The sequence below is a fragment of the Motacilla alba genome, chromosome Z, assembly GCF_015832195.1.
Source record: "Motacilla alba alba isolate MOTALB_02 chromosome Z, Motacilla_alba_V1.0_pri, whole genome shotgun sequence".
Lineage (NCBI taxonomy): Eukaryota > Metazoa > Chordata > Aves > Passeriformes > Motacillidae > Motacilla > Motacilla alba.
This window is the reverse complement of record NC_052046.1, coordinates 19,053,277-19,063,799: the sequence shown is the minus strand read 5'-3', so window position 1 is coordinate 19,063,799 and position 10,523 is coordinate 19,053,277. Positions and strand designations below refer to the sequence as shown.

General features: G+C 36.1%; 1 protein-coding gene across 2 annotated transcripts in view; it reads left to right on the top strand.

The window, feature by feature from the left end:
* The first annotated feature begins 1,574 nt into the window (after positions 1-1,574).
* The window catches only part of PDE4D (phosphodiesterase 4D), a 530,024-nt gene continuing 521,075 nt past the window's right edge, over positions 1,575-10,523 (top strand). Inside the window, exon 1 of one of the 2 annotated variants that reach the window (XM_038123327.1) lies at positions 1,575-1,702. The gene's annotated coding sequence lies outside the window, so the exon portion shown is untranslated. Of the gene's footprint in view, positions 1,703-9,753; positions 9,867-10,523 lie in introns of those variants that run through there. The other variant, XM_038123328.1, reaches the window with a different exon arrangement.

Here is a 10,523-nt window from a genome sequence, read left to right as displayed (position 1 = left end):
TAAACCTGGGGAGGAGCCTGCCTTTGCCTAGGTTTGCAAAAAGACATGATTCATGAGATGAAAGGCTTTTGTCTCCCTAATTCAAGTTATGGTGCCCAGCAGGACAAAGTGGTTCAAGCGATCATTTGTAGCTACTAGCTGTCTTCAGGGAAAGAAACTAAAACTACAAAGTATCTGTAGAATCTGTCGACTGTGGTATCATGACAAGAAATACAAAAGTGTGTTTTATGGAATGCATTTTGCTCAGGAGATTTCAGAAATTTCTATGGTATGGATTGCAAGAGGAAGAAGAAAAGGAAATGAATATGAAGAATAATTATCTAAAAAGGATTTAAGGATGGACAAACCAAACATTCACGATTTCCATTCTTGTCAAATTAATGCTAAGTCACCCCAGGTTATCCATGTTTTCATTCAGTATCACTAGGATTTCTGTATAAACAGGCTAACAGCTCATTTAAAAAACTGTAGCTTTTTATGTATTAAGGATAATTTCTCATCTTTTTAGTAGTAGAAATTTTATCAACTCAATATGTCCACAGAATTCAGTGGACATATTTATAGAAACATAATTCAATAAGGTCCAAATTTTTATCTTGACAGATTTCTCTGTGTTTTTCATTAGATGAAAGTATACATTTTATTTTACACTGCTTTATGAAATAAACTACAGTCATAAATATTTCAATGTTTATTTAATACTAAATATCTAATATTAATTTAACAAATAAATTACTTGCTCTTAATCTAAAGAACTTCATTAAAGTTATTTACCAGAAAAAAAAATCAAAGTAATGTTAGTTTCAAATCAGTCAAACCCAGATTTTGAAACCATGGAATGTGCCAGAAAGAACAACTTTGGTTGCTGTATATGTTGTAATATGCAATTCATGGTCTGTTCACATTGTTTAAATTTTTTTTCTTGCTTAGTAATTGAAGACACATTCTAATGCGCCTTTTTCTTATAAATTATGGTCTTTTAAATCTTAAATCCTAGGACCATGCAGATGGCTTTCCAGGAAGGATGGCTTGTTAATGCACTGAAGCCACCTGCCATCTGTAAAAAGAATAATCTTACTCTAATCAGATTTTATGGAAAGATGTTTCACATTTAGATGTAGCATTAAATTAACAGTAGCAGAACAGTGAAACAATTGCATAAGAAATATAAGCCCAGTTTTATAGCTTTTTGTCAGTATTGTGAAAAATAACCACTGCTAAGGAAGATGGTGGTCCTCTGAAAAGTTTTAGCAGATGCTACAAATGTTTGACTACAGTACTACTATCTGACTGCCGGGGAGGATTTTCATGTTGACTGGAATTTATTCTGTTCTTTTAACAAATGAAACTGTGATTTTTCCTTTTTTTCCCCTCTCCTTTTTACATGCTTCCCTCTCTCTACACAGAAGGCAATCCTAGATAAGCAGATTAATATGTGGGATAGCTCCTCTTCATTGTTCTGTGCAGCACTTCCAGCTTTTCATAGCCAGTTGGACTTGTTAGGAGAAGCTGAGCGATTGGTTGTTTCCTGGGCTCCGTTTCATAAATCATAGCCCAGCATGCATGAGCATGATTCCTACGGTTGCAGTAATCCAGAGGCCTGTCAGTTCCTGACTTTATGCATGTTTATTTCTACTGGTTCTATAATATTGCACTGGAATTTCCTGTCTTAGATAGTTTGCTATTGCATCGCCAGGACTATGTGAGTAATTTTGACTTTTTCTACTCTATTAATTACATACTGTAAACAAGAATGCTTGTGTTTAGGAAGTAGTTAACTGGCAGCTAACATTTGAGATTCTGTGCTGTTTAAGATCAGGTAAGCAAACTTTGTAGCGCTTCTCTTGCTAGGTTTAAAACATGACATTACATGTGGTCAGTGAGTTTGGTGTTCATGCACATCTGCAATAGACTGTTTTGTCCCATAGCTTTTATTCTTCTACAATAAAATATAGTGGTGTTGCATTACACCTCATTTGTGCCTAATTAGTGCATGTGGCATGTCTCACATTTTCAAGTATACTGTATACTAGCAATTGTGGTAGAACTAATAAGGAAATGTACACAATTCTGAGCTTGTAATATGATAGAGAATCCCCACTCCTTTCACACTCCTCCCTTTTCCTCTAAATAAGAACAGACATCAGTAAAAGGCAGGGTAGTATTAACAACTAGTTTGTTAAACAACTTTAAGGTTTAACACCCTCCCCTCTCCCCCTGCCCCTCCCCACGCCCCCTTTCTAAGCACCGTGATGTTTTCCTTAATTTGTAGAGATTTTTTTTTTGTGGCAAGCAAAATGACAGCATGTTGGAGTTCAGACTTTTAAAAGCAAATTCTACCCACAGTCAACTAGAAATCTGTGGGAAATGCTGCACAGGACCTGTGGTTTAATCAGATGGAGTTATCACAGTGAATCCCTTGTTGGTTTCCCGAGACTATCAAGTGTTACCTCTGCACAACTCAGGTTTAAAATAATAGAGCCACAGATTGAAGTCAGAAATTAGAACACTACTAAGGTAATACTCTACACTTCTCTCATAAATGCTGTAAGATCATTCACTGCTATAAACACATGTCTACGCAAAGAACTTTCCAGGTTGCTGTTTTTTCCACTGGAAATGTTGCTTTGCTGTGTGGTGTAATAAAGATAGTGTTTGCTGGTAAATAGCTTGGGTTATATGAAGAAGCACAGACATTCTGCTAGCAATATATAAGCCTATGCTCTTTCTTATTAGTTTTCATTTTTTACTTAGCTTTTCAGGTAGAATTGTGTGACTAAATAATTTTAAATAGTAAGTATTCTTCAGACAGCTGCCTTGCTCTTTCTAATATATATTATTGCTCCTGGGTATATGAAATACCATTGTAAAACTTCTCTAGATATCTTTTTTGCTAGAAAAGAAATTATTTTTTGACTCTGAAATAGAAAAACAGAAATGTAATTTTAGCAATATTGCTGCTTGCATGTCTTGCATTGTAATGCCCAGATGCTTGCAGGATTAAAGTGACCATCACAAACTGAAAGTGAACACTATGTTGATTCTGCCTCAAATATTTTTGTTAGATGTGGATCAGCAAAGTGAATAGCTTAGCTCCTCTAAATGGCTTTATGACGTTTAACAAGCGGTTTGCTTGCACAGGTAATATTTGAGGTAACTTTTGACAACTTTACCATAATGGTCATATAAAGCAAGCAGATATGCTACTCTGTATGGTAATATTAAACCTAAAGCACAGTGAAATCAGTTTGACTGAAATGACATGCATTAAATGAGATCATGAACTACATTATAATTAATAATTCCTATGTTATTTATGGAATAAGAAATAAGAATCCAAAGTTCTCTTAGACATGTAACCTGGTCTCAGCAGAGTTCCTCTGACATATGTGAAGCACAAGGAATTAAGTTGGTGAGACACTAAACTTGGTGAATGTGTTATTGTAGTCTGAACAGCCACGTGACTTGTCATGTCTCATCTGAATGGAAGTTTTCATATAGTCAGGCTATTTAGCTCTGAACATTGCTACTTTACTTCTGTGCTCAACAAATAAAAGAAGGACTGGGGAAAAAAACTTGCAAGTTTAAGTGAGTTTCTTATGATGCTGTGTTTGCTGTGATCCTGAGGCGAGCAATGTGCTATAGCCGAGCACACAGACTGCTAACAATTCTGCTAATACCATGTTTCCAGCTGAAACTGCATTGAGACAGAATTCTATATGAGCTGTTGTATCACAAGCAGTGCCTTCAGGCTGGATCAAAGTCCTATTGTGCTGGATGCTGTTCAAACAAGTAGTGAAAGGAAGTCCTTGCCCTTATGAGATTATGAGCTAAACAGGGTGGTAGGCACAGGATGGGTATGCGCACAACTTAAACATAACCTTGGGCAAGTCAGAGCAGGTCGGCAGCTAAAGAAGGAAAGAAATTCTGGAATATATTTGCAATATGGTGTTGTATTATTCATATTTGTAGCAAAAGCCTGAGGGAGTGAAGGTCCACATTAGGACACATGTTTGATCCACAAAGCAGTATAGGTGCATCGTGCCAAAGCTAATTAGACCAGAATTAGCTTGCACTGAACATTTTACTGCTTCTTGTCTAGAGGCTCCCATAATTCATAGCTCAGGGCCTCTGATGCTACTTAAAAGGAACTTTTTGTCTTCTCTTAAGTGAAAAGATTCTTGCAATAATTTACATCTATTTTAGGAAGGCTAGATATCTAGAATTTTAGAACTCTTTGGAAAAGTTTTCTCAAGTGTTCAGAAGAGAGTCTCAGATTTGCAGCCTTGTTTAAAACATGCTAGAGGCTCTCCTTTTTAAATGCAAGGGAGTTTAACTTCAAAAGGAAGACAGCAGAAGTTACAGCTTTTACATAGTACCTAGCTTGTGTCCTTCTGTCTTTTTTTGTTTGTACTGGTGTCCAGCTGAAGCAAGTAAAATTCGTGTGTGTTAGTCTCCTTAAATTTAAGGCTGATATTAAGAAATGCTTTACATAACTTGAAGGAACTTATAAACTCCCCCTTAACCTTGACGATCCAGTGTTTTCTGTGTGAGTGCAGGTGTCCATGTCAGCAACAGTCAGCCCATATTCAAGTATTCATGGCAGCCTTGGGATTAAGCTCTGATCAAAGTCAGTAAAAGATCAGACAGGCCTTCTGTAGCTATTGCTATAGCTGTGTAATTTTGTTTGAAAATATTAAGTGACTTCGTGTGTGGCACTGCTTGTCTTTGAAACAAATATTTCTGTGTACTGCAATTTTACAGATATAAAATACTTTTTGTTTAAAGAAGAATGTATTTATGTGACTGCATTGTCATGGTTCTATGTTGTAACCTGTCGTACAAAACGTTACAGAAATTTTGTATTCACAAGAAACGATAAAGAATTTTGCTTAGCCAAATGTATACTGAACCTTTTATTCTCTCTTTTATAGTGGTCTCTTAGAATTTCTGAATCAACTATGCACTCTACAAAGATTATTCCAGAGCTTGAAAAATAAATAAATAGGCTAAGATTAAAAAATAATTTTTTTCTTTTTTACTGGAAAATGTTTTCCCCGCTTCCTGAGTGATCATTAAGCATTTGAATGGTCTTGGAAACAAGCAAGAAAGTGTAATCATGTTGGTACAATAATGCCTTGTATCCTCTTAAAACAGCATAAACCTATATCTTTGATGCCTGTATGTTCTGGTAGATCATCCAGCAGATTGAAAAGTGTGAGGAGGGCAGAGAGAGAGAGAGAGGAAAGAAGGAGAACTAGAAGGAACAACAAGCGAGTTCCTTCCTATCACATTTGGAAGAAACCAAAAGGAATAGCAGGGAATATTGAAATGAAAATTAGCTGTTCTAACCAGTACCTTAAAAGTATCTTTAAAATGTCAATTTATAGTATTAAAGTATGTGATGCAATGTGAGGGGAATAGAAAAAGTCTCTAAGTCATATTAACAAACCACGTCTTGGCTTCCTTCTGTAATTTTGTCTTTGTGGTCACTTTGTTTATGATAGTTATGCAGTGAACTTGCTGATAATAAAATATACCTCAAAGATGAATGTGTGGATGTTCATAGTAGGTGAGAATTTACATTTGTATAGACATGGAAAAGCCTTATTATTTGCAGGTATTTGCATTCTTAGGATCAAGGACAGAATTGCTTTGGTTTTCTTGTGTCAAGATTTGAGTTTCGTGCATCTGAAAAAGTAATTCTCTGTTCCTGTGTCCCCGCTTGCTCTGCTTGAATGAAAGTATTGTTACCCAAAGTAGAATACAGATGTATTTACATTTTCAGGCAGTAACACAAACATTCTGCCCAAGTAGCATAGCTCCTGGCTTGTGTGCAGAGAACATGCTGTTCACTCAGGGCTCGCTGGAACTTGCTGTTCTCTGTATGAGAAATGATGGTGTCTTTTACATTAAATAATTTGCTAGCAAGTTTTACCTGTCATGATGATTTGGAGAGCTAGCAAAGCTCAACCTTGCTGTAGCCTGGAATCTGAATTTCAGGCTGTAGACAGTCTGTTAGCTTTCTTGATGCATCATATTCTAAATACAATCTCATTTATATCTCCAGTTTTGACAAAGCAGACCAAAATATTTTTGAATATTCATGATCATAGGCTCTTAAGTAAGGACTGTAAGTATATATTTTGTAGTTTGCCAAAATAAAAAATGAAATTATTTTAGTTTAGTAATGGATTTGAAAAGCTAAAGGGAGAAAACCAGCTTTTTGGGTATTATATGTATTATATGTACAAAATTAGCTGTGTATAAAATTTTTAATAAAGTGCAGATGACAAAAATTGTATTTGACATGTGTTTGGATGTGGTCTGAGGGTAAGATAGGAACTGAAGTGGAAGAAGGTGGAAGGTGGTTTTATGGCCTGTGACAGAAAAGGATATAGATGGAATAAAGGGTCTCTAATGTACAAATTGAGCTGACAAAGCTTGAAAGCTGTTTTATACTCCGTTTCACTGGTAAACCAGAATTTTGAGAACATAAGTGATGTGCATGCTGTGAAGTGTGATTAATCAAATTGATGTTTGTCTGCGGTTGTAGTTATCCTGAGTGGTTCTCCCAAATCTTTTCTGGCTAGTTAAGAAAAATTGCATTTGACTGCAGTACATAAATGTCTGAAACAGTAGGGGAAAGCAATTCACAGCTGATCTTGCTATGAAGAATTTCAATATGTGACTCAATCAGTACTTTGTGATAATGATATTTCCCATAAGGTACTGCATTTTGCAAATGCAATTAAAAATAAAAGTGTTTTGTTAATTTTATCTTAGAAATTTGAACACACAGGCCCTTTTTTACCATTAAGTGCCTTAATATATTTCTTTCTACACTATTTAAAGTACAACATGTGATAATTTATGATGATTAACCCCCAAGCCAGAGTTAGCGTGTGGCTATACATGTACAATTTACATGCACAATTAAAAATTGAATTTTTAATGCAGATTTTGCTTGCTGTTTTTAATCCTTGAATATAAAATCTCATTTAATCTGAATTTAAAAAAAAATTCTTTAAAATTAATGTGTAACAGTTAAGATGTTTCAATGTAATCTGTCTATTCCTTATGTTATTATCTAGGGATCTTCTCCCTAAACTCTTTGAGTTCTGGGCATTGATGTCAAAGTTTGTGGTTTCATTAATTTATAGCCAAGGAATCTGCACTGATTCCTATCTTTCTGTCTCTTCTTTCTGGCTTTATGAGTAAATTGATATAGAAAAGAAAGTATATTTGTTTGAGAATGAATTTTCTACTTTCTTTACACTCAGTACATGCATACATTGATTTAAAACGAGTGTGGTGATTAGATATTTATGAGCACAAACCATCACTTACACTAAGAAAATCTATAAAATGAAAATTATACTTGTAAAACCTCTTAAAAATTAAATCAAGGGTTGAATTTTTAATATTTGCACTTTTCAGAATCTCAATACTGTATGCAGCTTCTGGACTCAGCTCATGTGGAGGTTTGAACATCTGTGGCTCATCCATGCAAACAGATGGTGAGATCTGTGATCTCCCAGGCTCTTGTGGTGAAACGTGGTGTCTGACAGAAATGTATTTGTACATTCACCTATTTCTGACCATTAAAACGACTGGCCTTGCTCCAGTCTTTTTGTATATGAAATTTCTAGAAGTGTGCAGCCCTTGATCCTCAGGAACATACTGTTTGCCTCTGTTATCTCCATATGGATGCTTCCTATCAAGATATTTAATTACGAAGAGAGGGGAAGTTGTTAATCACTAACCTTTTTTATAATAGATTCCCAGTTAGTGGATATAGCACAGTATGTGTATATACAGCAAATGAAACAATTAGCTGACACCTGAAAACACTAGTTTTTAATATGCTTTGAATGTAATTAAAATTAAAAGTTATAGGAACATATACCTAATGACCTGTTAATTGATATTGTGGGGTATTTTTATTTAAACATAAATGTCTCCTTTGAAAAAGCATCTGTTGCTCTGAATAATCTCTTCAAGTTTATTTTGGATGAAGACAGTTACTTCCAAAGGCAAAACAAAATCTGAAAACATAAATTGTGGTCATTACAGTAATTTCCTGAAGTCTTCTCACAGAAATAACTCTAAGGCCCTTTATTCAATATTCAGATTGAATTGCTTTTTTGTGTGCATAGCTGTGGGAATACTAACATATAGGATAACCCATAGGAAGAGATAGTCATAATACTGGTGTTTGCAAAAAATGCAGTACAGAATGATCAGCAGTCTAGTGATTTTTCTGTGCAAGAGAAATAATGGTGACTTTTAAAAAGGTGACTTTTAAAATACAGGGAAAATGTAGCACTAGAAAAGAGTTACATTACTGCAATGGGATGAATATAGTCTCCTATGACCAAGTTTGCAGTGCAATAGGAAAATTCAGCAAGAGTAGTTAGGAAAAAAGTGTCTCCTGTAGGCTGTTTAGCAACATCCACTGGCAAACTTTGTAGGGTAGGAAAAGAATAGGGTAAAAGATAGAAAATAAACCAGGAAATGTCTACTTTTACAATATGCTAGACTGAGAAATTTGGAGGTGATGTTAATGGATAAAAGACCTGACTTTTTTTACATTATCTTCTTCCTGAATGTGCTGTTTCAACAAAGGAAGAATTGCTTATTTCCTCTAGCTTCAGCTACTGATTCTTAATCTGCCTCTTAGTGAGTCCTATTGCAGCTAAGAGCAGAATATCACCTTCAAACTCTGTTATTAACATGTGATAAAATCATTCTAAGCACTTCCCAGTCCTGGCTAAGATTCTAAGCTTTTTAATATAATCCCTGGGTTTAGATACTCTTGATCTATCTAAACTATGTTGAGCATTTTAAATTAGTCATTTCTTCATTTAGGATGCTCTTCAAACTTAGAAGGTTTTCATGGCTCATTGAAGTTTCTGCTTTCAGAGATACTAAGCTATATAGCATGTCAGTTGTATTAGTATTAGGATGGCCTGTTCTGGGAAAAAAACCTGTACTTAGCTCTCTGGAATTTGCTCTTTCATGGGCATGGTTTGCTGCAAGTGGACCACTTAGAGTTATAATGGTACTTTGCTGATAGAAAGCAAAGTCTGTTTTACTCTTGTGACTATTTTTTTTTTTTTAAATTTTAAAGCTGAGATCTGTCTGCAGAACTGCAAGGTTAGAATCCTTAATAATTCAGGTATGAATTTCCCTATGAACTTAGAACCATGCACTCACCCATGTTATGCAGATCTGTGTCTTGTAGTCCTGAACCAGTTTAGGCTTCATTTGTTTATTTATCTCTCTCTCCACTCCCCATATCCCCCTCCCTCATGAAAAGTATTTAAAATTATTTTGAAAACTATGCTTCCGTGCAGAAAATTTCTTGCACGTGAAATATGAGTAGTATGAAATCTGACACATCCAGTATGCTCTGGAGTCTGGTGAAGAGGGTACTAAAAGGTCTAACAATGGCCTAGGACAGTAAGAGCTGGGGGAGACAGACACAGTGAGTACTTGTCTGTTCCTCCTACTGTGAACAGGTGCCACCATGTCCTACCTTCCAGACCATGCTAGCTGGCAAGGCTAGTGCAGTGCCAGGAAACATGTTTGTAGGTCCTGTAGTGGATCATATGTCCAGGGTTCAAACTTTTGCCTCAGCCACAGTTTGCTTGGCTTTTGGAAGTTCGGGTCTGTCCAGTGTGTTTACTTACAAAGCTGCTGTGTTGCCTTTTGTGTGGGTAACTTCTCAGCCTGCTTCCTACACCAGCTGACCAGCTTCCTGGTCAGCTGCTCTTTGCTTTCTTGAGGAAAGACACGTCCTCCCCAGCCAACAGCCCTCTAGTCGTCCAAAGAAGGGCATGTCCATGAAGAAAACCCCACAGGTAAGAGGAAATGCTCTCTCCAGAGCAGGGACTGCTCATGCAGGATGCACACTGCCAGGGGAACCCACTGCATGCTTTGTACAAAATTTGTATATGAATGCTTTGGGCTCAGTCTGCAGCTGACCTGAGAGTCCCCAGAGGTGGGGCTCCAGAACAGCCTCCTCTCTGCTTCAGCTGGCTTGCTGCAAGTTTGCTCTGGGAGTTTTGTGTAAAAAGACTCAAGAAAACTGTGAGTTAAGCACTGGATTGAGACTTTGCATGGGAAGCTGTATATGAACTCACATGTTGTTTATGTTTACAACATATAGAGATAGCAAAAAAGGAAACAGCACAAAATATTTTAAAGTTTAAACAAGTTAAGATAATGGCTTTCAGCAGAATTGTCTGCTTGGAATTAGGTACTAATATAGGTACCTTGCTGTTTTGGGTTAGTAGTGCATTTTGGATACTCACAGTGAAAAGTTTGAAGAATGCATCTTTTGCCTGCTTTTGTACCTTGCAGTATATTTAGATTAAAGCCTGCAGGTTTTTGTCTCTTCACCATAGGGATAACCCATGACAACTTAATGTTCATGAATTTTTTCAGCACTTTGTATTTTCTTAGTCTGTTATTGATTTGATTTACACCATTATATGTCTAACTATTCAATATTGCAT